General features: G+C 44.4%; 46 non-coding genes across 46 annotated transcripts; all 46 read right to left on the reverse strand.

Moving 5' to 3' along the window:
- Positions 1 to 13: 13 nt before the first annotated feature.
- Positions 14 to 132, reverse strand: LOC134120316 (5S ribosomal RNA). The gene has a single exon (XR_009951864.1). It is a non-coding gene; the product is annotated as a 5S ribosomal RNA (ribosomal RNA).
- A 339-nt stretch (positions 133 to 471) lies between these two features.
- On the reverse strand, positions 472 to 590 carry LOC134119744 (5S ribosomal RNA). Its single transcript, XR_009951293.1, has one exon. It is a non-coding gene; the product is annotated as a 5S ribosomal RNA (ribosomal RNA).
- Positions 591 to 985: 395 nt separating this feature from the next.
- On the reverse strand, positions 986 to 1,104 carry LOC134119855 (5S ribosomal RNA). The gene has a single exon (XR_009951404.1). It is a non-coding gene; the product is annotated as a 5S ribosomal RNA (ribosomal RNA).
- Positions 1,105 to 1,446: 342 nt separating this feature from the next.
- On the reverse strand, positions 1,447 to 1,565 carry LOC134119966 (5S ribosomal RNA). Its single transcript, XR_009951515.1, has one exon. It is a non-coding gene; the product is annotated as a 5S ribosomal RNA (ribosomal RNA).
- A 395-nt stretch (positions 1,566 to 1,960) lies between these two features.
- Positions 1,961 to 2,079, reverse strand: LOC134120077 (5S ribosomal RNA). The gene has a single exon (XR_009951626.1). It is a non-coding gene; the product is annotated as a 5S ribosomal RNA (ribosomal RNA).
- A 395-nt stretch (positions 2,080 to 2,474) lies between these two features.
- On the reverse strand, positions 2,475 to 2,593 carry LOC134120188 (5S ribosomal RNA). Its single transcript, XR_009951737.1, has one exon. It is a non-coding gene; the product is annotated as a 5S ribosomal RNA (ribosomal RNA).
- A 339-nt stretch (positions 2,594 to 2,932) lies between these two features.
- On the reverse strand, positions 2,933 to 3,051 carry LOC134120300 (5S ribosomal RNA). Its single transcript, XR_009951848.1, has one exon. It is a non-coding gene; the product is annotated as a 5S ribosomal RNA (ribosomal RNA).
- A 395-nt stretch (positions 3,052 to 3,446) lies between these two features.
- On the reverse strand, positions 3,447 to 3,565 carry LOC134120377 (5S ribosomal RNA). The gene has a single exon (XR_009951920.1). It is a non-coding gene; the product is annotated as a 5S ribosomal RNA (ribosomal RNA).
- A 342-nt stretch (positions 3,566 to 3,907) lies between these two features.
- Positions 3,908 to 4,026, reverse strand: LOC134120388 (5S ribosomal RNA). The gene has a single exon (XR_009951931.1). It is a non-coding gene; the product is annotated as a 5S ribosomal RNA (ribosomal RNA).
- A 395-nt stretch (positions 4,027 to 4,421) lies between these two features.
- On the reverse strand, positions 4,422 to 4,540 carry LOC134120399 (5S ribosomal RNA). The gene has a single exon (XR_009951942.1). It is a non-coding gene; the product is annotated as a 5S ribosomal RNA (ribosomal RNA).
- A 395-nt stretch (positions 4,541 to 4,935) lies between these two features.
- LOC134120410 (5S ribosomal RNA) lies at positions 4,936 to 5,054 on the reverse strand. The gene has a single exon (XR_009951953.1). It is a non-coding gene; the product is annotated as a 5S ribosomal RNA (ribosomal RNA).
- A 339-nt stretch (positions 5,055 to 5,393) lies between these two features.
- On the reverse strand, positions 5,394 to 5,512 carry LOC134120422 (5S ribosomal RNA). The gene has a single exon (XR_009951965.1). It is a non-coding gene; the product is annotated as a 5S ribosomal RNA (ribosomal RNA).
- A 395-nt stretch (positions 5,513 to 5,907) lies between these two features.
- LOC134120433 (5S ribosomal RNA) lies at positions 5,908 to 6,026 on the reverse strand. Its single transcript, XR_009951976.1, has one exon. It is a non-coding gene; the product is annotated as a 5S ribosomal RNA (ribosomal RNA).
- A 339-nt stretch (positions 6,027 to 6,365) lies between these two features.
- Positions 6,366 to 6,484, reverse strand: LOC134120444 (5S ribosomal RNA). Its single transcript, XR_009951987.1, has one exon. It is a non-coding gene; the product is annotated as a 5S ribosomal RNA (ribosomal RNA).
- Positions 6,485 to 6,879: 395 nt separating this feature from the next.
- LOC134120455 (5S ribosomal RNA) lies at positions 6,880 to 6,998 on the reverse strand. The gene has a single exon (XR_009951998.1). It is a non-coding gene; the product is annotated as a 5S ribosomal RNA (ribosomal RNA).
- A 339-nt stretch (positions 6,999 to 7,337) lies between these two features.
- LOC134120466 (5S ribosomal RNA) lies at positions 7,338 to 7,456 on the reverse strand. The gene has a single exon (XR_009952009.1). It is a non-coding gene; the product is annotated as a 5S ribosomal RNA (ribosomal RNA).
- Positions 7,457 to 7,851: 395 nt separating this feature from the next.
- On the reverse strand, positions 7,852 to 7,970 carry LOC134120477 (5S ribosomal RNA). Its single transcript, XR_009952020.1, has one exon. It is a non-coding gene; the product is annotated as a 5S ribosomal RNA (ribosomal RNA).
- Positions 7,971 to 8,365: 395 nt separating this feature from the next.
- LOC134120488 (5S ribosomal RNA) lies at positions 8,366 to 8,484 on the reverse strand. The gene has a single exon (XR_009952031.1). It is a non-coding gene; the product is annotated as a 5S ribosomal RNA (ribosomal RNA).
- Positions 8,485 to 8,823: 339 nt separating this feature from the next.
- LOC134120499 (5S ribosomal RNA) lies at positions 8,824 to 8,942 on the reverse strand. The gene has a single exon (XR_009952042.1). It is a non-coding gene; the product is annotated as a 5S ribosomal RNA (ribosomal RNA).
- A 395-nt stretch (positions 8,943 to 9,337) lies between these two features.
- Positions 9,338 to 9,456, reverse strand: LOC134120510 (5S ribosomal RNA). Its single transcript, XR_009952053.1, has one exon. It is a non-coding gene; the product is annotated as a 5S ribosomal RNA (ribosomal RNA).
- A 339-nt stretch (positions 9,457 to 9,795) lies between these two features.
- LOC134120278 (5S ribosomal RNA) lies at positions 9,796 to 9,914 on the reverse strand. The gene has a single exon (XR_009951826.1). It is a non-coding gene; the product is annotated as a 5S ribosomal RNA (ribosomal RNA).
- Positions 9,915 to 10,253: 339 nt separating this feature from the next.
- On the reverse strand, positions 10,254 to 10,372 carry LOC134120521 (5S ribosomal RNA). Its single transcript, XR_009952064.1, has one exon. It is a non-coding gene; the product is annotated as a 5S ribosomal RNA (ribosomal RNA).
- A 395-nt stretch (positions 10,373 to 10,767) lies between these two features.
- On the reverse strand, positions 10,768 to 10,886 carry LOC134120533 (5S ribosomal RNA). Its single transcript, XR_009952076.1, has one exon. It is a non-coding gene; the product is annotated as a 5S ribosomal RNA (ribosomal RNA).
- A 339-nt stretch (positions 10,887 to 11,225) lies between these two features.
- LOC134120544 (5S ribosomal RNA) lies at positions 11,226 to 11,344 on the reverse strand. Its single transcript, XR_009952087.1, has one exon. It is a non-coding gene; the product is annotated as a 5S ribosomal RNA (ribosomal RNA).
- A 395-nt stretch (positions 11,345 to 11,739) lies between these two features.
- On the reverse strand, positions 11,740 to 11,858 carry LOC134120555 (5S ribosomal RNA). The gene has a single exon (XR_009952098.1). It is a non-coding gene; the product is annotated as a 5S ribosomal RNA (ribosomal RNA).
- Positions 11,859 to 12,253: 395 nt separating this feature from the next.
- On the reverse strand, positions 12,254 to 12,372 carry LOC134120566 (5S ribosomal RNA). The gene has a single exon (XR_009952109.1). It is a non-coding gene; the product is annotated as a 5S ribosomal RNA (ribosomal RNA).
- Positions 12,373 to 12,767: 395 nt separating this feature from the next.
- LOC134120577 (5S ribosomal RNA) lies at positions 12,768 to 12,886 on the reverse strand. The gene has a single exon (XR_009952120.1). It is a non-coding gene; the product is annotated as a 5S ribosomal RNA (ribosomal RNA).
- A 339-nt stretch (positions 12,887 to 13,225) lies between these two features.
- LOC134120588 (5S ribosomal RNA) lies at positions 13,226 to 13,344 on the reverse strand. Its single transcript, XR_009952131.1, has one exon. It is a non-coding gene; the product is annotated as a 5S ribosomal RNA (ribosomal RNA).
- A 395-nt stretch (positions 13,345 to 13,739) lies between these two features.
- LOC134120599 (5S ribosomal RNA) lies at positions 13,740 to 13,858 on the reverse strand. Its single transcript, XR_009952142.1, has one exon. It is a non-coding gene; the product is annotated as a 5S ribosomal RNA (ribosomal RNA).
- Positions 13,859 to 14,197: 339 nt separating this feature from the next.
- LOC134120279 (5S ribosomal RNA) lies at positions 14,198 to 14,316 on the reverse strand. The gene has a single exon (XR_009951827.1). It is a non-coding gene; the product is annotated as a 5S ribosomal RNA (ribosomal RNA).
- A 339-nt stretch (positions 14,317 to 14,655) lies between these two features.
- On the reverse strand, positions 14,656 to 14,774 carry LOC134120610 (5S ribosomal RNA). The gene has a single exon (XR_009952153.1). It is a non-coding gene; the product is annotated as a 5S ribosomal RNA (ribosomal RNA).
- Positions 14,775 to 15,169: 395 nt separating this feature from the next.
- LOC134120621 (5S ribosomal RNA) lies at positions 15,170 to 15,288 on the reverse strand. The gene has a single exon (XR_009952164.1). It is a non-coding gene; the product is annotated as a 5S ribosomal RNA (ribosomal RNA).
- Positions 15,289 to 15,627: 339 nt separating this feature from the next.
- On the reverse strand, positions 15,628 to 15,746 carry LOC134120632 (5S ribosomal RNA). Its single transcript, XR_009952175.1, has one exon. It is a non-coding gene; the product is annotated as a 5S ribosomal RNA (ribosomal RNA).
- A 395-nt stretch (positions 15,747 to 16,141) lies between these two features.
- On the reverse strand, positions 16,142 to 16,260 carry LOC134120641 (5S ribosomal RNA). Its single transcript, XR_009952184.1, has one exon. It is a non-coding gene; the product is annotated as a 5S ribosomal RNA (ribosomal RNA).
- A 339-nt stretch (positions 16,261 to 16,599) lies between these two features.
- Positions 16,600 to 16,718, reverse strand: LOC134120652 (5S ribosomal RNA). Its single transcript, XR_009952195.1, has one exon. It is a non-coding gene; the product is annotated as a 5S ribosomal RNA (ribosomal RNA).
- Positions 16,719 to 17,113: 395 nt separating this feature from the next.
- Positions 17,114 to 17,232, reverse strand: LOC134120663 (5S ribosomal RNA). Its single transcript, XR_009952206.1, has one exon. It is a non-coding gene; the product is annotated as a 5S ribosomal RNA (ribosomal RNA).
- A 342-nt stretch (positions 17,233 to 17,574) lies between these two features.
- Positions 17,575 to 17,693, reverse strand: LOC134120674 (5S ribosomal RNA). The gene has a single exon (XR_009952217.1). It is a non-coding gene; the product is annotated as a 5S ribosomal RNA (ribosomal RNA).
- Positions 17,694 to 18,088: 395 nt separating this feature from the next.
- On the reverse strand, positions 18,089 to 18,207 carry LOC134120685 (5S ribosomal RNA). The gene has a single exon (XR_009952228.1). It is a non-coding gene; the product is annotated as a 5S ribosomal RNA (ribosomal RNA).
- Positions 18,208 to 18,602: 395 nt separating this feature from the next.
- LOC134120696 (5S ribosomal RNA) lies at positions 18,603 to 18,721 on the reverse strand. Its single transcript, XR_009952239.1, has one exon. It is a non-coding gene; the product is annotated as a 5S ribosomal RNA (ribosomal RNA).
- A 339-nt stretch (positions 18,722 to 19,060) lies between these two features.
- On the reverse strand, positions 19,061 to 19,179 carry LOC134120707 (5S ribosomal RNA). Its single transcript, XR_009952250.1, has one exon. It is a non-coding gene; the product is annotated as a 5S ribosomal RNA (ribosomal RNA).
- A 395-nt stretch (positions 19,180 to 19,574) lies between these two features.
- LOC134120718 (5S ribosomal RNA) lies at positions 19,575 to 19,693 on the reverse strand. The gene has a single exon (XR_009952261.1). It is a non-coding gene; the product is annotated as a 5S ribosomal RNA (ribosomal RNA).
- Positions 19,694 to 20,032: 339 nt separating this feature from the next.
- LOC134120729 (5S ribosomal RNA) lies at positions 20,033 to 20,151 on the reverse strand. Its single transcript, XR_009952272.1, has one exon. It is a non-coding gene; the product is annotated as a 5S ribosomal RNA (ribosomal RNA).
- A 395-nt stretch (positions 20,152 to 20,546) lies between these two features.
- LOC134120740 (5S ribosomal RNA) lies at positions 20,547 to 20,665 on the reverse strand. Its single transcript, XR_009952283.1, has one exon. It is a non-coding gene; the product is annotated as a 5S ribosomal RNA (ribosomal RNA).
- Positions 20,666 to 21,004: 339 nt separating this feature from the next.
- LOC134120752 (5S ribosomal RNA) lies at positions 21,005 to 21,123 on the reverse strand. Its single transcript, XR_009952295.1, has one exon. It is a non-coding gene; the product is annotated as a 5S ribosomal RNA (ribosomal RNA).
- Positions 21,124 to 21,518: 395 nt separating this feature from the next.
- LOC134120763 (5S ribosomal RNA) lies at positions 21,519 to 21,637 on the reverse strand. Its single transcript, XR_009952306.1, has one exon. It is a non-coding gene; the product is annotated as a 5S ribosomal RNA (ribosomal RNA).
- Positions 21,638 to 21,976: 339 nt separating this feature from the next.
- LOC134120774 (5S ribosomal RNA) lies at positions 21,977 to 22,095 on the reverse strand. Its single transcript, XR_009952317.1, has one exon. It is a non-coding gene; the product is annotated as a 5S ribosomal RNA (ribosomal RNA).

A 22,095-nucleotide genomic window follows, 5' to 3' on the forward strand; every position in this document is an offset into this window, starting at 1 on the left:
AGAGAAGTGAAAAAGCTTACGGCACCTGGGATTCCCAGGCGGTCTTCCATCCAGGTACTAACCAGGCCCTGCTCTGCTCGGCTTCCGAGATCAGACGAGATCGGGCGGAACCAGAGAGGTATGGCCGTAAGCTGCTTTTTATCTTTTTCCTAATCCTTTATAATGCGTCAATGAATTATGACACGCCTGCCGTTGGCATCTTTGTGTGGGTTAAATAAGGGTATGCAAAGAAGGCTGTGACATCCCATGCCGAAAATTGGATGGACTAGAGAAGACCCGCCCAGGGGTCCCAGCCAATCGGTGAATGGCCATTGCAGTCCCCGCCACCTCAAATGGCCTGACGATGGTATGGACGTAAGCCACCTTTCATCTTCTTCCTATTGCATCTCTTCTACAATGTGACATTTTTTTTACAATTGTGTAGGTGTACAATCTACGGCGCTGGGCGGCTTTCAGAGAGAGAAGTGAAAAAGCTTACGGCACCTGGGATTCCCAGGCGGTCTTCCATCCAGGTACTAACCAGGCCCTGCTCTGCTTAGCTTCCGAGATCAGACGAGATCGGGCGGAACCAGAGAGGTATGGCCGTAAGCTGCTTTTCATCTTTTTCCTAATCCTTTAAAACGTGTCAAAGATAATCAGAAGTTTCTTTTTCTAAAATTGAAGCAGTTCTTAGCATTGGCAAGAGAGGTTCCTAAAGCCTGAAGGTAACTTTACTTTTCTTCACTGGCAATTCTAACATGTTGGGTTAGCACCTGTATTTCAACGGCTAAATTACAAACAATAGTATGCCAATCGTAAATGTTGATCAACACTAATTTAGCAATCATGAAACGGAATCATTTTGGATAATATTGTCTAATTTCCTTTCATATCCAACGTTAAAACAACACTAAACATGCATCTCTTCAACAATGTGATATTCTTTTTGTAATTTGTAGGTGTACAATCTGCGGCGCTCGGCGGCTTTCGGAGAGAGAAGTGAAAAAGCTTACGGCACCTGGGATTCCCAGGCGGTCTTCCATCCAGGTACTAACCAGGCCCTGCTCTGCTTAGCTTCCGAGATCAGACGAGATCGGGCGGAACCAGAGAGGTATGGCCGTAAGCTGCTTTTTATCTTTTTCCTAATCCTTTATAATGCGTCAATGAATTATGACACGCCTGCCGTTGGCATCTTTGTGTGGGTTAAATAAGGGTATGCAAAGAAGGCTGTGACATCCCATGCCGAAAATTGGATGGACTAGAGAAGACCCGCCCAGGGGTCCCAGCCAATCGGTGAATGGCCATTGCAGTCCCCGCCACCTCAAATGGCCTGACGATGGTATGGACGTAAGCCACCTTTCATCTTCTTTTTCCTATTGCATCTCTTCTACAATGTGACATTTTTTTTACAATTGTGTAGGTGTACAATCTACGGCGCTGGGCGGCTTTCAGAGAGAGAAGTGAAAAAGCTTACGGCACCTGGGATTCCCAGGCGGTCTTCCATCCAGGTACTAACCAGGCCCTGCTCTGCTTAGCTTCCGAGATCAGACGAGATCGGGCGGAACCAGAGAGGTATGGCCGTAAGCTGCTTTTCATCTTTTTCCTAATCCTTTAAAACGTGTCAAAGATAATCAGAAGTTTCTTTTTCTAAAATTGAAGCAGTTCTTAGCATTGGCAAGAGAGGTTCCTAAAGCCTGAAGGTAACTTTACTTTTCTTCACTGGCAATTCTAACATGTTGGGTTAGCACCTGTATTTCAACGGCTAAATTACAAACAATAGTATGCCAATCGTAAATGTTGATCAACACTAATTTAGCAATCATGAAACGGAATCATTTTGGATATTATTGTCTAATTTCCTTTCATATCCAACGTTAAAACAACACTAAACATGCATCTCTTCAACAATGTGATATTCTTTTTGTAATTTGTAGGTGTACAATCTGCGGCGCTCGGCGGCTTTCGGAGAGAGAAGTGAAAAAGCTTACGGCACCTGGGATTCCCAGGCGGTCTTCCATCCAGGTACTAACCAGGCCCTGCTCTGCTTAGCTTCCGAGATCAGACGAGATCGGGCGGAACCAGAGAGGTATGGCCGTAAGCTGCTTTTCATCTTTTTCCTAATCCTTTAAAACGTGTCAAAGATAATCAGAAGTTTCTTTTTCTAAAATTGAAGCAGTTCTTAGCATTGGCAAGAGAGGTTCCTAAAGCCTGAAGGTAACTTTACTTTTCTTCACTGGCAATTCTAACATGTTGGGTTAGCACCTGTATTTCAACGGCTAAATTACAAACAATAGTATGCCAATCGTAAATGTTGATCAACACTAATTTAGCAATCATGAAACGGAATCATTTTGGATAATATTGTCTAATTTCCTTTCATATCCAACGTTAAAACAACACTAAACATGCATCTCTTCAACAATGTGATATTCTTTTTGTAATTTGTAGGTGTACAATCTGCGGCGCTCGGCGGCTTTCGGAGAGAGAAGTGAAAAAGCTTACGGCACCTGGGATTCCCAGGCGGTCTTCCATCCAGGTACTAACCAGGCCCTGCTCTGCTTAGCTTCCGAGATCAGACGAGATCGGGCGGAACCAGAGAGGTATGGCCGTAAGCTGCTTTTTATCTTTTTCCTAATCCTTTATAATGCGTCAATGAATTATGACACGCCTGCCGTTGGCATCTTTGTGTGGGTTAAATAAGGGTATGCAAAGAAGGCTGTGACATCCCATGCCGAAAATTGGATGGACTAGAGAAGACCCGCCCAGGGGTCCCAGCCAATCGGTGAATGGCCATTGCAGTCCCCGCCACCTCAAATGGCCTGACGATGGTATGGACGTAAGCCACCTTTCATCTTCTTCCTATTGCATCTCTTCTACAATGTGACATTTTTTTTACAATTGTGTAGGTGTACAATCTACGGCGCTGGGCGGCTTTCAGAGAGAGAAGTGAAAAAGCTTACGGCACCTGGGATTCCCAGGCGGTCTTCCATCCAGGTACTAACCAGGCCCTGCTCTGCTTAGCTTCCGAGATCAGACGAGATCGGGCGGAACCAGAGAGGTATGGCCGTAAGCTGCTTTTCATCTTTTTCCTAATCCTTTAAAACGTGTCAAAGATAATCAGAAGTTTCTTTTTCTAAAATTGAAGCAGTTCTTAGCATTGGCAAGAGAGGTTCCTAAAGCCTGAAGGTAACTTTACTTTTCTTCACTGGCAATTCTAACATGTTGGGTTAGCACCTGTATTTCAACGGCTAAATTACAAACAATAGTATGCCAATCGTAAATGTTGATCAACACTAATTTAGCAATCATGAAACGGAATCATTTTGGATAATATTGTCTAATTTCCTTTCATATCCAACGTTAAAACAACACTAAACATGCATCTCTTCAACAATGTGATATTCTTTTTGTAATTTGTAGGTGTACAATCTGCGGCGCTCGGCGGCTTTCGGAGAGAGAAGTGAAAAAGCTTACGGCACCTGGGATTCCCAGGCGGTCTTCCATCCAGGTACTAACCAGGCCCTGCTCTGCTTAGCTTCCGAGATCAGACGAGATCGGGCGGAACCAGAGAGGTATGGCCGTAAGCTGCTTTTTATCTTTTTCCTAATCCTTTATAATGCGTCAATGAATTATGACACGCCTGCCGTTGGCATCTTTGTGTGGGTTAAATAAGGGTATGCAAAGAAGGCTGTGACATCCCATGCCGAAAATTGGATGGACTAGAGAAGACCCGCCCAGGGGTCCCAGCCAATCGGTGAATGGCCATTGCAGTCCCCGCCACCTCAAATGGCCTGACGATGGTATGGACGTAAGCCACCTTTCATCTTCTTTTTCCTATTGCATCTCTTCTACAATGTGACATTTTTTTTACAATTGTGTAGGTGTACAATCTACGGCGCTGGGCGGCTTTCAGAGAGAGAAGTGAAAAAGCTTACGGCACCTGGGATTCCCAGGCGGTCTTCCATCCAGGTACTAACCAGGCCCTGCTCTGCTTAGCTTCCGAGATCAGACGAGATCGGGCGGAACCAGAGAGGTATGGCCGTAAGCTGCTTTTCATCTTTTTCCTAATCCTTTAAAACGTGTCAAAGATAATCAGAAGTTTCTTTTTCTAAAATTGAAGCAGTTCTTAGCATTGGCAAGAGAGGTTCCTAAAGCCTGAAGGTAACTTTACTTTTCTTCACTGGCAATTCTAACATGTTGGGTTAGCACCTGTATTTCAACGGCTAAATTACAAACAATAGTATGCCAATCGTAAATGTTGATCAACACTAATTTAGCAATCATGAAACGGAATCATTTTGGATATTATTGTCTAATTTCCTTTCATATCCAACGTTAAAACAACACTAAACATGCATCTCTTCAACAATGTGATATTCTTTTTGTAATTTGTAGGTGTACAATCTGCGGCGCTCGGCGGCTTTCGGAGAGAGAAGTGAAAAAGCTTACGGCACCTGGGATTCCCAGGCGGTCTTCCATCCAGGTACTAACCAGGCCCTGCTCTGCTTAGCTTCCGAGATCAGACGAGATCGGGCGGAACCAGAGAGGTATGGCCGTAAGCTGCTTTTCATCTTTTTCCTAATCCTTTAAAACGTGTCAAAGATAATCAGAAGTTTCTTTTTCTAAAATTGAAGCAGTTCTTAGCATTGGCAAGAGAGGTTCCTAAAGCCTGAAGGTAACTTTACTTTTCTTCACTGGCAATTCTAACATGTTGGGTTAGCACCTGTATTTCAACGGCTAAATTACAAACAATAGTATGCCAATCGTAAATGTTGATCAACACTAATTTAGCAATCATGAAACGGAATCATTTTGGATAATATTGTCTAATTTCCTTTCATATCCAACGTTAAAACAACACTAAACATGCATCTCTTCAACAATGTGATATTCTTTTTGTAATTTGTAGGTGTACAATCTGCGGCGCTCGGCGGCTTTCGGAGAGAGAAGTGAAAAAGCTTACGGCACCTGGGATTCCCAGGCGGTCTTCCATCCAGGTACTAACCAGGCCCTGCTCTGCTTAGCTTCCGAGATCAGACGAGATCGGGCGGAACCAGAGAGGTATGGCCGTAAGCTGCTTTTTATCTTTTTCCTAATCCTTTATAATGCGTCAATGAATTATGACACGCCTGCCGTTGGCATCTTTGTGTGGGTTAAATAAGGGTATGCAAAGAAGGCTGTGACATCCCATGCCGAAAATTGGATGGACTAGAGAAGACCCGCCCAGGGGTCCCAGCCAATCGGTGAATGGCCATTGCAGTCCCCGCCACCTCAAATGGCCTGACGATGGTATGGACGTAAGCCACCTTTCATCTTCTTCCTATTGCATCTCTTCTACAATGTGACATTTTTTTTACAATTGTGTAGGTGTACAATCTACGGCGCTGGGCGGCTTTCAGAGAGAGAAGTGAAAAAGCTTACGGCACCTGGGATTCCCAGGCGGTCTTCCATCCAGGTACTAACCAGGCCCTGCTCTGCTTAGCTTCCGAGATCAGACGAGATCGGGCGGAACCAGAGAGGTATGGCCGTAAGCTGCTTTTCATCTTTTTCCTAATCCTTTAAAACGTGTCAAAGATAATCAGAAGTTTCTTTTTCTAAAATTGAAGCAGTTCTTAGCATTGGCAAGAGAGGTTCCTAAAGCCTGAAGGTAACTTTACTTTTCTTCACTGGCAATTCTAACATGTTGGGTTAGCACCTGTATTTCAACGGCTAAATTACAAACAATAGTATGCCAATCGTAAATGTTGATCAACACTAATTTAGCAATCATGAAACGGAATCATTTTGGATAATATTGTCTAATTTCCTTTCATATCCAACGTTAAAACAACACTAAACATGCATCTCTTCAACAATGTGATATTCTTTTTGTAATTTGTAGGTGTACAATCTGCGGCGCTCGGCGGCTTTCGGAGAGAGAAGTGAAAAAGCTTACGGCACCTGGGATTCCCAGGCGGTCTTCCATCCAGGTACTAACCAGGCCCTGCTCTGCTTAGCTTCCGAGATCAGACGAGATCGGGCGGAACCAGAGAGGTATGGCCGTAAGCTGCTTTTTATCTTTTTCCTAATCCTTTATAATGCGTCAATGAATTATGACACGCCTGCCGTTGGCATCTTTGTGTGGGTTAAATAAGGGTATGCAAAGAAGGCTGTGACATCCCATGCCGAAAATTGGATGGACTAGAGAAGACCCGCCCAGGGGTCCCAGCCAATCGGTGAATGGCCATTGCAGTCCCCGCCACCTCAAATGGCCTGACGATGGTATGGACGTAAGCCACCTTTCATCTTCTTCCTATTGCATCTCTTCTACAATGTGACATTTTTTTTACAATTGTGTAGGTGTACAATCTACGGCGCTGGGCGGCTTTCAGAGAGAGAAGTGAAAAAGCTTACGGCACCTGGGATTCCCAGGCGGTCTTCCATCCAGGTACTAACCAGGCCCTGCTCTGCTTAGCTTCCGAGATCAGACGAGATCGGGCGGAACCAGAGAGGTATGGCCGTAAGCTGCTTTTCATCTTTTTCCTAATCCTTTAAAACGTGTCAAAGATAATCAGAAGTTTCTTTTTCTAAAATTGAAGCAGTTCTTAGCATTGGCAAGAGAGGTTCCTAAAGCCTGAAGGTAACTTTACTTTTCTTCACTGGCAATTCTAACATGTTGGGTTAGCACCTGTATTTCAACGGCTAAATTACAAACAATAGTATGCCAATCGTAAATGTTGATCAACACTAATTTAGCAATCATGAAACGGAATCATTTTGGATAATATTGTCTAATTTCCTTTCATATCCAACGTTAAAACAACACTAAACATGCATCTCTTCAACAATGTGATATTCTTTTTGTAATTTGTAGGTGTACAATCTGCGGCGCTCGGCGGCTTTCGGAGAGAGAAGTGAAAAAGCTTACGGCACCTGGGATTCCCAGGCGGTCTTCCATCCAGGTACTAACCAGGCCCTGCTCTGCTTAGCTTCCGAGATCAGACGAGATCGGGCGGAACCAGAGAGGTATGGCCGTAAGCTGCTTTTTATCTTTTTCCTAATCCTTTATAATGCGTCAATGAATTATGACACGCCTGCCGTTGGCATCTTTGTGTGGGTTAAATAAGGGTATGCAAAGAAGGCTGTGACATCCCATGCCGAAAATTGGATGGACTAGAGAAGACCCGCCCAGGGGTCCCAGCCAATCGGTGAATGGCCATTGCAGTCCCCGCCACCTCAAATGGCCTGACGATGGTATGGACGTAAGCCACCTTTCATCTTCTTCCTATTGCATCTCTTCTACAATGTGACATTTTTTTTACAATTGTGTAGGTGTACAATCTACGGCGCTGGGCGGCTTTCAGAGAGAGAAGTGAAAAAGCTTACGGCACCTGGGATTCCCAGGCGGTCTTCCATCCAGGTACTAACCAGGCCCTGCTCTGCTTAGCTTCCGAGATCAGACGAGATCGGGCGGAACCAGAGAGGTATGGCCGTAAGCTGCTTTTCATCTTTTTCCTAATCCTTTAAAACGTGTCAAAGATAATCAGAAGTTTCTTTTTCTAAAATTGAAGCAGTTCTTAGCATTGGCAAGAGAGGTTCCTAAAGCCTGAAGGTAACTTTACTTTTCTTCACTGGCAATTCTAACATGTTGGGTTAGCACCTGTATTTCAACGGCTAAATTACAAACAATAGTATGCCAATCGTAAATGTTGATCAACACTAATTTAGCAATCATGAAACGGAATCATTTTGGATATTATTGTCTAATTTCCTTTCATATCCAACGTTAAAACAACACTAAACATGCATCTCTTCAACAATGTGATATTCTTTTTGTAATTTGTAGGTGTACAATCTGCGGCGCTCGGCGGCTTTCGGAGAGAGAAGTGAAAAAGCTTACGGCACCTGGGATTCCCAGGCGGTCTTCCATCCAGGTACTAACCAGGCCCTGCTCTGCTTAGCTTCCGAGATCAGACGAGATCGGGCGGAACCAGAGAGGTATGGCCGTAAGCTGCTTTTCATCTTTTTCCTAATCCTTTAAAACGTGTCAAAGATAATCAGAAGTTTCTTTTTCTAAAATTGAAGCAGTTCTTAGCATTGGCAAGAGAGGTTCCTAAAGCCTGAAGGTAACTTTACTTTTCTTCACTGGCAATTCTAACATGTTGGGTTAGCACCTGTATTTCAACGGCTAAATTACAAACAATAGTATGCCAATCGTAAATGTTGATCAACACTAATTTAGCAATCATGAAACGGAATCATTTTGGATAATATTGTCTAATTTCCTTTCATATCCAACGTTAAAACAACACTAAACATGCATCTCTTCAACAATGTGATATTCTTTTTGTAATTTGTAGGTGTACAATCTGCGGCGCTCGGCGGCTTTCGGAGAGAGAAGTGAAAAAGCTTACGGCACCTGGGATTCCCAGGCGGTCTTCCATCCAGGTACTAACCAGGCCCTGCTCTGCTTAGCTTCCGAGATCAGACGAGATCGGGCGGAACCAGAGAGGTATGGCCGTAAGCTGCTTTTTATCTTTTTCCTAATCCTTTATAATGCGTCAATGAATTATGACACGCCTGCCGTTGGCATCTTTGTGTGGGTTAAATAAGGGTATGCAAAGAAGGCTGTGACATCCCATGCCGAAAATTGGATGGACTAGAGAAGACCCGCCCAGGGGTCCCAGCCAATCGGTGAATGGCCATTGCAGTCCCCGCCACCTCAAATGGCCTGACGATGGTATGGACGTAAGCCACCTTTCATCTTCTTCCTATTGCATCTCTTCTACAATGTGACATTTTTTTTACAATTGTGTAGGTGTACAATCTACGGCGCTGGGCGGCTTTCAGAGAGAGAAGTGAAAAAGCTTACGGCACCTGGGATTCCCAGGCGGTCTTCCATCCAGGTACTAACCAGGCCCTGCTCTGCTTAGCTTCCGAGATCAGACGAGATCGGGCGGAACCAGAGAGGTATGGCCGTAAGCTGCTTTTCATCTTTTTCCTAATCCTTTAAAACGTGTCAAAGATAATCAGAAGTTTCTTTTTCTAAAATTGAAGCAGTTCTTAGCATTGGCAAGAGAGGTTCCTAAAGCCTGAAGGTAACTTTACTTTTCTTCACTGGCAATTCTAACATGTTGGGTTAGCACCTGTATTTCAACGGCTAAATTACAAACAATAGTATGCCAATCGTAAATGTTGATCAACACTAATTTAGCAATCATGAAACGGAATCATTTTGGATAATATTGTCTAATTTCCTTTCATATCCAACGTTAAAACAACACTAAACATGCATCTCTTCAACAATGTGATATTCTTTTTGTAATTTGTAGGTGTACAATCTGCGGCGCTCGGCGGCTTTCGGAGAGAGAAGTGAAAAAGCTTACGGCACCTGGGATTCCCAGGCGGTCTTCCATCCAGGTACTAACCAGGCCCTGCTCTGCTTAGCTTCCGAGATCAGACGAGATCGGGCGGAACCAGAGAGGTATGGCCGTAAGCTGCTTTTTATCTTTTTCCTAATCCTTTATAATGCGTCAATGAATTATGACACGCCTGCCGTTGGCATCTTTGTGTGGGTTAAATAAGGGTATGCAAAGAAGGCTGTGACATCCCATGCCGAAAATTGGATGGACTAGAGAAGACCCGCCCAGGGGTCCCAGCCAATCGGTGAATGGCCATTGCAGTCCCCGCCACCTCAAATGGCCTGACGATGGTATGGACGTAAGCCACCTTTCATCTTCTTCCTATTGCATCTCTTCTACAATGTGACATTTTTTTTACAATTGTGTAGGTGTACAATCTACGGCGCTGGGCGGCTTTCAGAGAGAGAAGTGAAAAAGCTTACGGCACCTGGGATTCCCAGGCGGTCTTCCATCCAGGTACTAACCAGGCCCTGCTCTGCTTAGTTTCCGAGATCAGACGAGATCGGGCGGAACCAGAGAGGTATGGCCGTAAGCTGCTTTTTATCTTTTTCCTAATCCTTTATAATGCGTCAATGAATTATGACACGCCTGCCGTTGGCATCTTTGTGTGGGTTAAATAAGGGTATGCAAAGAAGGCTGTGACATCCCATGCCGAAAATTGGATGGACTAGAGAAGACCCGCCCAGGGGTCCCAGCCAATCGGTGAATGGCCATTGCAGTCCCCGCCACCTCAAATGGCCTGACGATGGTATGGACGTAAGCCACCTTTCATCTTCTTCCTATTGCATCTCTTCTACAATGTGACATTTTTTTTACAATTGTGTAGATGTACAATCTACGGCGCTGGGCGGCTTTCAGAGAGAGAAGTGAAAAAGCTTACGGCACCTGGGATTCCCAGGCGGTCTTCCATCCAGGTACTAACCAGGCCCTGCTCTGCTTAGCTTCCGAGATCAGACGAGATCGGGCGGAACCAGAGAGGTATGGCCGTAAGCTGCTTTTCATCTTTTTCCTAATCCTTTAAAACGTGTCAAAGATAATCAGAAGTTTCTTTTTCTAAAATTGAAGCAGTTCTTAGCATTGGCAAGAGAGGTTCCTAAAGCCTGAAGGTAACTTTACTTTTCTTCACTGGCAATTCTAACATGTTGGGTTAGCACCTGTATTTCAACGGCTAAATTACAAACAATAGTATGCCAATCGTAAATGTTGATCAACACTAATTTAGCAATCATGAAACGGAATCATTTTGGATAATATTGTCTAATTTCCTTTCATATCCAACGTTAAAACAACACTAAACATGCATCTCTTCAACAATGTGATATTCTTTTTGTAATTTGTAGGTGTACAATCTGCGGCGCTCGGCGGCTTTCGGAGAGAGAAGTGAAAAAGCTTACGGCACCTGGGATTCCCAGGCGGTCTTCCATCCAGGTACTAACCAGGCCCTGCTCTGCTTAGCTTCCGAGATCAGACGAGATCGGGCGGAACCAGAGAGGTATGGCCGTAAGCTGCTTTTTATCTTTTTCCTAATCCTTTATAATGCGTCAATGAATTATGACACGCCTGCCGTTGGCATCTTTGTGTGGGTTAAATAAGGGTATGCAAAGAAGGCTGTGACATCCCATGCCGAAAATTGGATGGACTAGAGAAGACCCGCCCAGGGGTCCCAGCCAATCGGTGAATGGCCATTGCAGTCCCCACCACCTCAAATGGCCTGACGATGGTATGGACGTAAGCCACCTTTCATCTTCTTCCTATTGCATCTCTTCTACAATGTGACATTTTTTTTACAATTGTGTAGGTGTACAATCTACGGCGCTGGGCGGCTTTCAGAGAGAGAAGTGAAAAAGCTTACGGCACCTGGGATTCCCAGGCGGTCTTCCATCCAGGTACTAACCAGGCCCTGCTCTGCTTAGCTTCCGAGATCAGACGAGATCGGGCGGAACCAGAGAGGTATGGCCGTAAGCTGCTTTTCATCTTTTTCCTAATCCTTTAAAACGTGTCAAAGATAATCAGAAGTTTCTTTTTCTAAAATTGAAGCAGTTCTTAGCATTGGCAAGAGAGGTTCCTAAAGCCTGAAGGTAACTTTACTTTTCTTCACTGGCAATTCTAACATGTTGGGTTAGCACCTGTATTTCAACGGCTAAATTACAAACAATAGTATGCCAATCGTAAATGTTGATCAACACTAATTTAGCAATCATGAAACGGAATCATTTTGGATAATATTGTCTAATTTCCTTTCATATCCAACGTTAAAACAACACTAAACATGCATCTCTTCAACAATGTGATATTCTTTTTGTAATTTGTAGGTGTACAATCTGCGGCGCTCGGCGGCTTTCGGAGAGAGAAGTGAAAAAGCTTACGGCACCTGGGATTCCCAGGCGGTCTTCCATCCAGGTACTAACCAGGCCCTGCTCTGCTTAGCTTCCGAGATCAGACGAGATCGGGCGGAACCAGAGAGGTATGGCCGTAAGCTGCTTTTCATCTTTTTCCTAATCCTTTAAAACGTGTCAAAGATAATCAGAAGTTTCTTTTTCTAAAATTGAAGCAGTTCTTAGCATTGGCAAGAGAGGTTCCTAAAGCCTGAAGGTAACTTTACTTTTCTTCACTGGCAATTCTAACATGTTGGGTTAGCACCTGTATTTCAACGGCTAAATTACAAACAATAGTATGCCAATCGTAAATGTTGATCAACACTAATTTAGCAATCATGAAACGGAATCATTTTGGATATTATTGTCTAATTTCCTTTCATATCCAACGTTAAAACAACACTAAACATGCATCTCTTCAACAATGTGATATTCTTTTTGTAATTTGTAGGTGTACAATCTGCGGCGCTCGGCGGCTTTCGGAGAGAGAAGTGAAAAAGCTTACGGCACCTGGGATTCCCAGGCGGTCTTCCATCCAGGTACTAACCAGGCCCTGCTCTGCTTAGCTTCCGAGATCAGACGAGATCGGGCGGAACCAGAGAGGTATGGCCGTAAGCTGCTTTTCATCTTTTTCCTAATCCTTTAAAACGTGTCAAAGATAATCAGAAGTTTCTTTTTCTAAAATTGAAGCAGTTCTTAGCATTGGCAAGAGAGGTTCCTAAAGCCTGAAGGTAACTTTACTTTTCTTCACTGGCAATTCTAACATGTTGGGTTAGCACCTGTATTTCAACGGCTAAATTACAAACAATAGTATGCCAATCGTAAATGTTGATCAACACTAATTTAGCAATCATGAAACGGAATCATTTTGGATAATATTGTCTAATTTCCTTTCATATCCAACGTTAAAACAACACTAAACATGCATCTCTTCAACAATGTGATATTCTTTTTGTAATTTGTAGGTGTACAATCTGCGGCGCTCGGCGGCTTTCGGAGAGAGAAGTGAAAAAGCTTACGGCACCTGGGATTCCCAGGCGGTCTTCCATCCAGGTACTAACCAGGCCCTGCTCTGCTTAGCTTCCGAGATCAGACGAGATCGGGCGGAACCAGAGAGGTATGGCCGTAAGCTGCTTTTTATCTTTTTCCTAATCCTTTATAATGCGTCAATGAATTATGACACGCCTGCCGTTGGCATCTTTGTGTGGGTTAAATAAGGGTATGCAAAGAAGGCTGTGACATCCCATGCCGAAAATTGGATGGACTAGAGAAGACCCGCCCAGGGGTCCCAGCCAATCGGTGAATGGCCATTGCAGTCCCCGCCACCTCAAATGGCCTGACGATGGTATGGACGTAAGCCACCTTTCATCTTCTTCCTATTGCATCTCTTCTACAATGTGACATTTTTTTTACAATTGTGTAGGTGTACAATCTACGGCGCTGGGCGGCTTTCAGAGAGAGAAGTGAAAAAGCTTACGGCACCTGGGATTCCCAGGCGGTCTTCCATCCAGGTACTAACCAGGCCCTGCTCTGCTTAGCTTCCGAGATCAGACGAGATCGGGCGGAACCAGAGAGGTATGGCCGTAAGCTGCTTTTCATCTTTTTCCTAATCCTTTAAAACGTGTCAAAGATAATCAGAAGTTTCTTTTTCTAAAATTGAAGCAGTTCTTAGCATTGGCAAGAGAGGTTCCTAAAGCCTGAAGGTAACTTTACTTTTCTTCACTGGCAATTCTAACATGTTGGGTTAGCACCTGTATTTCAACGGCTAAATTACAAACAATAGTATGCCAATCGTAAATGTTGATCAACACTAATTTAGCAATCATGAAACGGAATCATTTTGGATAATATTGTCTAATTTCCTTTCATATCCAACGTTAAAACAACACTAAACATGCATCTCTTCAACAATGTGATATTCTTTTTGTAATTTGTAGGTGTACAATCTGCGGCGCTCGGCGGCTTTCGGAGAGAGAAGTGAAAAAGCTTACGGCACCTGGGATTCCCAGGCGGTCTTCCATCCAGGTACTAACCAGGCCCTGCTCTGCTTAGCTTCCGAGATCAGACGAGATCGGGCGGAACCAGAGAGGTATGGCCGTAAGCTGCTTTTTATCTTTTTCCTAATCCTTTATAATGCGTCAATGAATTATGACACGCCTGCCGTTGGCATCTTTGTGTGGGTTAAATAAGGGTATGCAAAGAAGGCTGTGACATCCCATGCCGAAAATTGGATGGACTAGAGAAGACCCGCCCAGGGGTCCCAGCCAATCGGTGAATGGCCATTGCAGTCCCCGCCACCTCAAATGGCCTGACGATGGTATGGACGTAAGCCACCTTTCATCTTCTTCCTATTGCATCTCTTCTACAATGTGACATTTTTTTTACAATTGTGTAGGTGTACAATCTACGGCGCTGGGCGGCTTTCAGAGAGAGAAGTGAAAAAGCTTACGGCACCTGGGATTCCCAGGCGGTCTTCCATCCAGGTACTAACCAGGCCCTGCTCTGCTTAGTTTCCGAGATCAGACGAGATCGGGCGGAACCAGAGAGGTATGGCCGTAAGCTGCTTTTTATCTTTTTCCTAATCCTTTATAATGCGTCAATGAATTATGACACGCCTGCCGTTGGCATCTTTGTGTGGGTTAAATAAGGGTATGCAAAGAAGGCTGTGACATCCCATGCCGAAAATTGGATGGACTAGAGAAGACCCGCCCAGGGGTCCCAGCCAATCGGTGAATGGCCATTGCAGTCCCCGCCACCTCAAATGGCCTGACGATGGTATGGACGTAAGCCACCTTTCATCTTCTTCCTATTGCATCTCTTCTACAATGTGACATTTTTTTTACAATTGTGTAGATGTACAATCTACGGCGCTGGGCGGCTTTCAGAGAGAGAAGTGAAAAAGCTTACGGCACCTGGGATTCCCAGGCGGTCTTCCATCCAGGTACTAACCAGGCCCTGCTCTGCTTAGCTTCCGAGATCAGACGAGATCGGGCGGAACCAGAGAGGTATGGCCGTAAGCTGCTTTTCATCTTTTTCCTAATCCTTTAAAACGTGTCAAAGATAATCAGAAGTTTCTTTTTCTAAAATTGAAGCAGTTCTTAGCATTGGCAAGAGAGGTTCCTAAAGCCTGAAGGTAACTTTACTTTTCTTCACTGGCAATTCTAACATGTTGGGTTAGCACCTGTATTTCAACGGCTAAATTACAAACAATAGTATGCCAATCGTAAATGTTGATCAACACTAATTTAGCAATCATGAAACGGAATCATTTTGGATAATATTGTCTAATTTCCTTTCATATCCAACGTTAAAACAACACTAAACATGCATCTCTTCAACAATGTGATATTCTTTTTGTAATTTGTAGGTGTACAATCTGCGGCGCTCGGCGGCTTTCGGAGAGAGAAGTGAAAAAGCTTACGGCACCTGGGATTCCCAGGCGGTCTTCCATCCAGGTACTAACCAGGCCCTGCTCTGCTTAGCTTCCGAGATCAGACGAGATCGGGCGGAACCAGAGAGGTATGGCCGTAAGCTGCTTTTTATCTTTTTCCTAATCCTTTATAATGCGTCAATGAATTATGACACGCCTGCCGTTGGCATCTTTGTGTGGGTTAAATAAGGGTATGCAAAGAAGGCTGTGACATCCCATGCCGAAAATTGGATGGACTAGAGAAGACCCGCCCAGGGGTCCCAGCCAATCGGTGAATGGCCATTGCAGTCCCCACCACCTCAAATGGCCTGACGATGGTATGGACGTAAGCCACCTTTCATCTTCTTCCTATTGCATCTCTTCTACAATGTGACATTTTTTTTACAATTGTGTAGGTGTACAATCTACGGCGCTGGGCGGCTTTCAGAGAGAGAAGTGAAAAAGCTTACGGCACCTGGGATTCCCAGGCGGTCTTCCATCCAGGTACTAACCAGGCCCTGCTCTGCTTAGCTTCCGAGATCAGACGAGATCGGGCGGAACCAGAGAGGTATGGCCGTAAGCTGCTTTTCATCTTTTTCCTAATCCTTTAAAACGTGTCAAAGATAATCAGAAGTTTCTTTTTCTAAAATTGAAGCAGTTCTTAGCATTGGCAAGAGAGGTTCCTAAAGCCTGAAGGTAACTTTACTTTTCTTCACTGGCAATTCTAACATGTTGGGTTAGCACCTGTATTTCAACGGCTAAATTACAAACAATAGTATGCCAATCGTAAATGTTGATCAACACTAATTTAGCAATCATGAAACGGAATCATTTTGGATAATATTGTCTAATTTCCTTTCATATCCAACGTTAAAACAACACTAAACATGCATCTCTTCAACAATGTGATATTCTTTTTGTAATTTGTAGGTGTACAATCTGCGGCGCTCGGCGGCTTTCGGAGAGAGAAGTGAAAAAGCTTACGGCACCTGGGATTCCCAGGCGGTCTTCCATCCAGGTACTAACCAGGCCCTGCTCTGCTTAGCTTCCGAGATCAGACGAGATCGGGCGGAACCAGAGAGGTATGGCCGTAAGCTGCTTTTTATCTTTTTCCTAATCCTTTATAATGCGTCAATGAATTATGACACGCCTGCCGTTGGCATCTTTGTGTGGGTTAAATAAGGGTATGCAAAGAAGGCTGTGACATCCCATGCCGAAAATTGGATGGACTAGAGAAGACCCGCCCAGGGGTCCCAGCCAATCGGTGAATGGCCATTGCAGTCCCCGCCACCTCAAATGGCCTGACGATGGTATGGACGTAAGCCACCTTTCATCTTCTTCCTATTGCATCTCTTCTACAATGTGACATTTTTTTTACAATTGTGTAGGTGTACAATCTACGGCGCTGGGCGGCTTTCAGAGAGAGAAGTGAAAAAGCTTACGGCACCTGGGATTCCCAGGCGGTCTTCCATCCAGGTACTAACCAGGCCCTGCTCTGCTTAGCTTCCGAGATCAGACGAGATCGGGCGGAACCAGAGAGGTATGGCCGTAAGCTGCTTTTCATCTTTTTCCTAATCCTTTAAAACGTGTCAAAGATAATCAGAAGTTTCTTTTTCTAAAATTGAAGCAGTTCTTAGCATTGGCAAGAGAGGTTCCTAAAGCCTGAAGGTAACTTTACTTTTCTTCACTGGCAATTCTAACATGTTGGGTTAGCACCTGTATTTCAACGGCTAAATTACAAACAATAGTATGCCAATCGTAAATGTTGATCAACACTAATTTAGCAATCATGAAACGGAATCATTTTGGATAATATTGTCTAATTTCCTTTCATATCCAACGTTAAAACAACACTAAACATGCATCTCTTCAACAATGTGATATTCTTTTTGTAATTTGTAGGTGTACAATCTGCGGCGCTCGGCGGCTTTCGGAGAGAGAAGTGAAAAAGCTTACGGCACCTGGGATTCCCAGGCGGTCTTCCATCCAGGTACTAACCAGGCCCTGCTCTGCTTAGCTTCCGAGATCAGACGAGATCGGGCGGAACCAGAGAGGTATGGCCGTAAGCTGCTTTTTATCTTTTTCCTAATCCTTTATAATGCGTCAATGAATTATGACACGCCTGCCGTTGGCATCTTTGTGTGGGTTAAATAAGGGTATGCAAAGAAGGCTGTGACATCCCATGCCGAAAATTGGATGGACTAGAGAAGACCCGCCCAGGGGTCCCAGCCAATCGGTGAATGGCCATTGCAGTCCCCGCCACCTCAAATGGCCTGACGATGGTATGGACGTAAGCCACCTTTCATCTTCTTTTTCCTATTGCATCTCTTCTACAATGTGACATTTTTTTTACAATTGTGTAGGTGTACAATCTACGGCGCTGGGCGGCTTTCAGAGAGAGAAGTGAAAAAGCTTACGGCACCTGGGATTCCCAGGCGGTCTTCCATCCAGGTACTAACCAGGCCCTGCTCTGCTTAGCTTCCGAGATCAGACGAGATCGGGCGGAACCAGAGAGGTATGGCCGTAAGCTGCTTTTCATCTTTTTCCTAATCCTTTAAAACGTGTCAAAGATAATCAGAAGTTTCTTTTTCTAAAATTGAAGCAGTTCTTAGCATTGGCAAGAGAGGTTCCTAAAGCCTGAAGGTAACTTTACTTTTCTTCACTGGCAATTCTAACATGTTGGGTTAGCACCTGTATTTCAACGGCTAAATTACAAACAATAGTATGCCAATCGTAAATGTTGATCAACACTAATTTAGCAATCATGAAACGGAATCATTTTGGATATTATTGTCTAATTTCCTTTCATATCCAACGTTAAAACAACACTAAACATGCATCTCTTCAACAATGTGATATTCTTTTTGTAATTTGTAGGTGTACAATCTGCGGCGCTCGGCGGCTTTCGGAGAGAGAAGTGAAAAAGCTTACGGCACCTGGGATTCCCAGGCGGTCTTCCATCCAGGTACTAACCAGGCCCTGCTCTGCTTAGCTTCCGAGATCAGACGAGATCGGGCGGAACCAGAGAGGTATGGCCGTAAGCTGCTTTTCATCTTTTTCCTAATCCTTTAAAACGTGTCAAAGATAATCAGAAGTTTCTTTTTCTAAAATTGAAGCAGTTCTTAGCATTGGCAAGAGAGGTTCCTAAAGCCTGAAGGTAACTTTACTTTTCTTCACTGGCAATTCTAACATGTTGGGTTAGCACCTGTATTTCAACGGCTAAATTACAAACAATAGTATGCCAATCGTAAATGTTGATCAACACTAATTTAGCAATCATGAAACGGAATCATTTTGGATAATATTGTCTAATTTCCTTTCATATCCAACGTTAAAACAACACTAAACATGCATCTCTTCAACAATGTGATATTCTTTTTGTAATTTGTAGGTGTACAATCTGCGGCGCTCGGCGGCTTTCGGAGAGAGAAGTGAAAAAGCTTACGGCACCTGGGATTCCCAGGCGGTCTTCCATCCAGGTACTAACCAGGCCCTGCTCTGCTTAGCTTCCGAGATCAGACGAGATCGGGCGGAACCAGAGAGGTATGGCCGTAAGCTGCTTTTTATCTTTTTCCTAATCCTTTATAATGCGTCAATGAATTATGACACGCCTGCCGTTGGCATCTTTGTGTGGGTTAAATAAGGGTATGCAAAGAAGGCTGTGACATCCCATGCCGAAAATTGGATGGACTAGAGAAGACCCGCCCAGGGGTCCCAGCCAATCGGTGAATGGCCATTGCAGTCCCCGCCACCTCAAATGGCCTGACGATGGTATGGACGTAAGCCACCTTTCATCTTCTTCCTATTGCATCTCTTCTACAATGTGACATTTTTTTTACAATTGTGTAGGTGTACAATCTACGGCGCTGGGCGGCTTTCAGAGAGAGAAGTGAAAAAGCTTACGGCACCTGGGATTCCCAGGCGGTCTTCCATCCAGGTACTAACCAGGCCCTGCTCTGCTTAGCTTCCGAGATCAGACGAGATCGGGCGGAACCAGAGAGGTATGGCCGTAAGCTGCTTTTCATCTTTTTCCTAATCCTTTAAAACGTGTCAAAGATAATCAGAAGTTTCTTTTTCTAAAATTGAAGCAGTTCTTAGCATTGGCAAGAGAGGTTCCTAAAGCCTGAAGGTAACTTTACTTTTCTTCACTGGCAATTCTAACATGTTGGGTTAGCACCTGTATTTCAACGGCTAAATTACAAACAATAGTATGCCAATCGTAAATGTTGATCAACACTAATTTAGCAATCATGAAACGGAATCATTTTGGATAATATTGTCTAATTTCCTTTCATATCCAACGTTAAAACAACACTAAACATGCATCTCTTCAACAATGTGATATTCTTTTTGTAATTTGTAGGTGTACAATCTGCGGCGCTCGGCGGCTTTCGGAGAGAGAAGTGAAAAAGCTTACGGCACCTGGGATTCCCAGGCGGTCTTCCATCCAGGTACTAACCAGGCCCTGCTCTGCTTAGCTTCCGAGATCAGACGAGATCGGGCGGAACCAGAGAGGTATGGCCGTAAGCTGCTTTTTATCTTTTTCCTAATCCTTTATAATGCGTCAATGAATTATGACACGCCTGCCGTTGGCATCTTTGTGTGGGTTAAATAAGGGTATGCAAAGAAGGCTGTGACATCCCATGCCGAAAATTGGATGGACTAGAGAAGACCCGCCCAGGGGTCCCAGCCAATCGGTGAATGGCCATTGCAGTCCCCGCCACCTCAAATGGCCTGACGATGGTATGGACGTAAGCCACCTTTCATCTTCTTCCTATTGCATCTCTTCTACAATGTGACATTTTTTTTACAATTGTGTAGGTGTACAATCTACGGCGCTGGGCGGCTTTCAGAGAGAGAAGTGAAAAAGCTTACGGCACCTGGGATTCCCAGGCGGTCTTCCATCCAGGTACTAACCAGGCCCTGCTCTGCTTAGCTTCCGAGATCAGACGAGATCGGGCGGAACCAGAGAGGTATGGCCGTAAGCTGCTTTTCATCTTTTTCCTAATCCTTTAAAACGTGTCAAAGATAATCAGAAGTTTCTTTTTCTAAAATTGAAGCAGTTCTTAGCATTGGCAAGAGAGGTTCCTAAAGCCTGAAGGTAACTTTACTTTTCTTCACTGGCAATTCTAACATGTTGGGTTAGCACCTGTATTTCAACGGCTAAATTACAAACAATAGTATGCCAATCGTAAATGTTGATCAACACTAATTTAGCAATCATGAAACGGAATCATTTTGGATAATATTGTCTAATTTCCTTTCATATCCAACGTTAAAACAACACTAAACATGCATCTCTTCAACAATGTGATATTCTTTTTGTAATTTGTAGGTGTACAATCTGCGGCGCTCGGCGGCTTTCGGAGAGAGAAGTGAAAAAGCTTACGGCACCTGGGATTCCCAGGCGGTCTTCCATCCAGGTACTAACCAGGCCCTGCTCTGCTTAGCTTCCGAGATCAGACGAGATCGGGCGGAACCAGAGAGGTATGGCCGTAAGCTGCTTTTTATCTTTTTCCTAATCCTTTATAATGCGTCAATGAATTATGACACGCCTGCCGTTGGCATCTTTGTGTGGGTTAAATAAGGGTATGCAAAGAAGGCTGTGACATCCCATGCCGAAAATTGGATGGACTAGAGAAGACCCGCCCAGGGGTCCCAGCCAATCGGTGAATGGCCATTGCAGTCCCCGCCACCTCAAATGGCCTGACGATGGTATGGACGTAAGCCACCTTTCATCTTCTTCCTATTGCATCTCTTCTACAATGTGACATTTTTTTTACAATTGTGTAGGTGTACAATCTACGGCGCTGGGCGGCTTTCAGAGAGAGAAGTGAAAAAGCTTACGGCACCTGGGATTCCCAGGCGGTCTTCCATCCAGGTACTAACCAGGCCCTGCTCTGCTTAGCTTCCGAGATCAGACGAGATCGGGCGGAACCAGAGAGGTATGGCCGTAAGCTGCTTTTCATCTTTTTCCTAATCCTTTAAAACGTGTCAAAGATAATCAGAAGTTTCTTTTTCTAAAATTGAAGCAGTTCTTAGCATTGGCAAGAGAGGTTCCTAAAGCCTGAAGGTAACTTTACTTTTCTTCACTGGCAATTCTAACATGTTGGGTTAGCACCTGTATTTCAACGGCTAAATTACAAACAATAGTATGCCAATCGTAAATGTTGATCAACACTAATTTAGCAATCATGAAACGGAATCATTTTGGATAATATTGTCTAATTTCCTTTCATATCCAACGTTAAAACAACACTAAACATGCATCTCTTCAACAATGTGATATTCTTTTTGTAATTTGTAGGTGTACAATCTGCGGCGCTCGGCGGCTTTCGGAGAGAGAAGTGAAAAAGCTTACGGCACCTGGGATTCCCAGGCGGTCTTCCATCCAGGTACTAACCAGGCCCTGCTCTGCTTAGCTTCCGAGATCAGACGAGATCGGGCGGAACCAGAGAGGTATGGCCGTAAGCTGCTTTTTATCTTTTTCCTAATCCTTTATAATGCGTCAATGAATTATGACACGCCTGCCGTTGGCATCTTTGTGTGGGTTAAATAAGGGTATGCAAAGAAGGCTGTGACATCCCATGCCGAAAATTGGATGGACTAGAGAAGACCCGCCCAGGGGTCCCAGCCAATCGGTGAATGGCCATTGCAGTCCCCGCCACCTCAAATGGCCTGACGATGGTATGGACGTAAGCCACCTTTCATCTTCTTCCTATTGCATCTCTTCTACAATGTGACATTTTTTTTACAATTGTGTAGGTGTACAATCTACGGCGCTGGGCGGCTTTCAGAGAGAGAAGTGAAAAAGCTTACGGCACCTGGGATTCCCAGGCGGTCTTCCATCCAGGTACTAACCAGGCCCTGCTCTGCTTAGCTTCCGAGATCAGACGAGATCGGGCGGAACCAGAGAGGTATGGCCGTAAGC

The sequence above is a fragment of the Pungitius pungitius genome, unplaced genomic scaffold (genome assembly GCF_949316345.1).
Source record: "Pungitius pungitius unplaced genomic scaffold, fPunPun2.1 scaffold_26, whole genome shotgun sequence".
Classification (NCBI taxonomy): domain Eukaryota; kingdom Metazoa; phylum Chordata; class Actinopteri; order Perciformes; family Gasterosteidae; genus Pungitius; species Pungitius pungitius.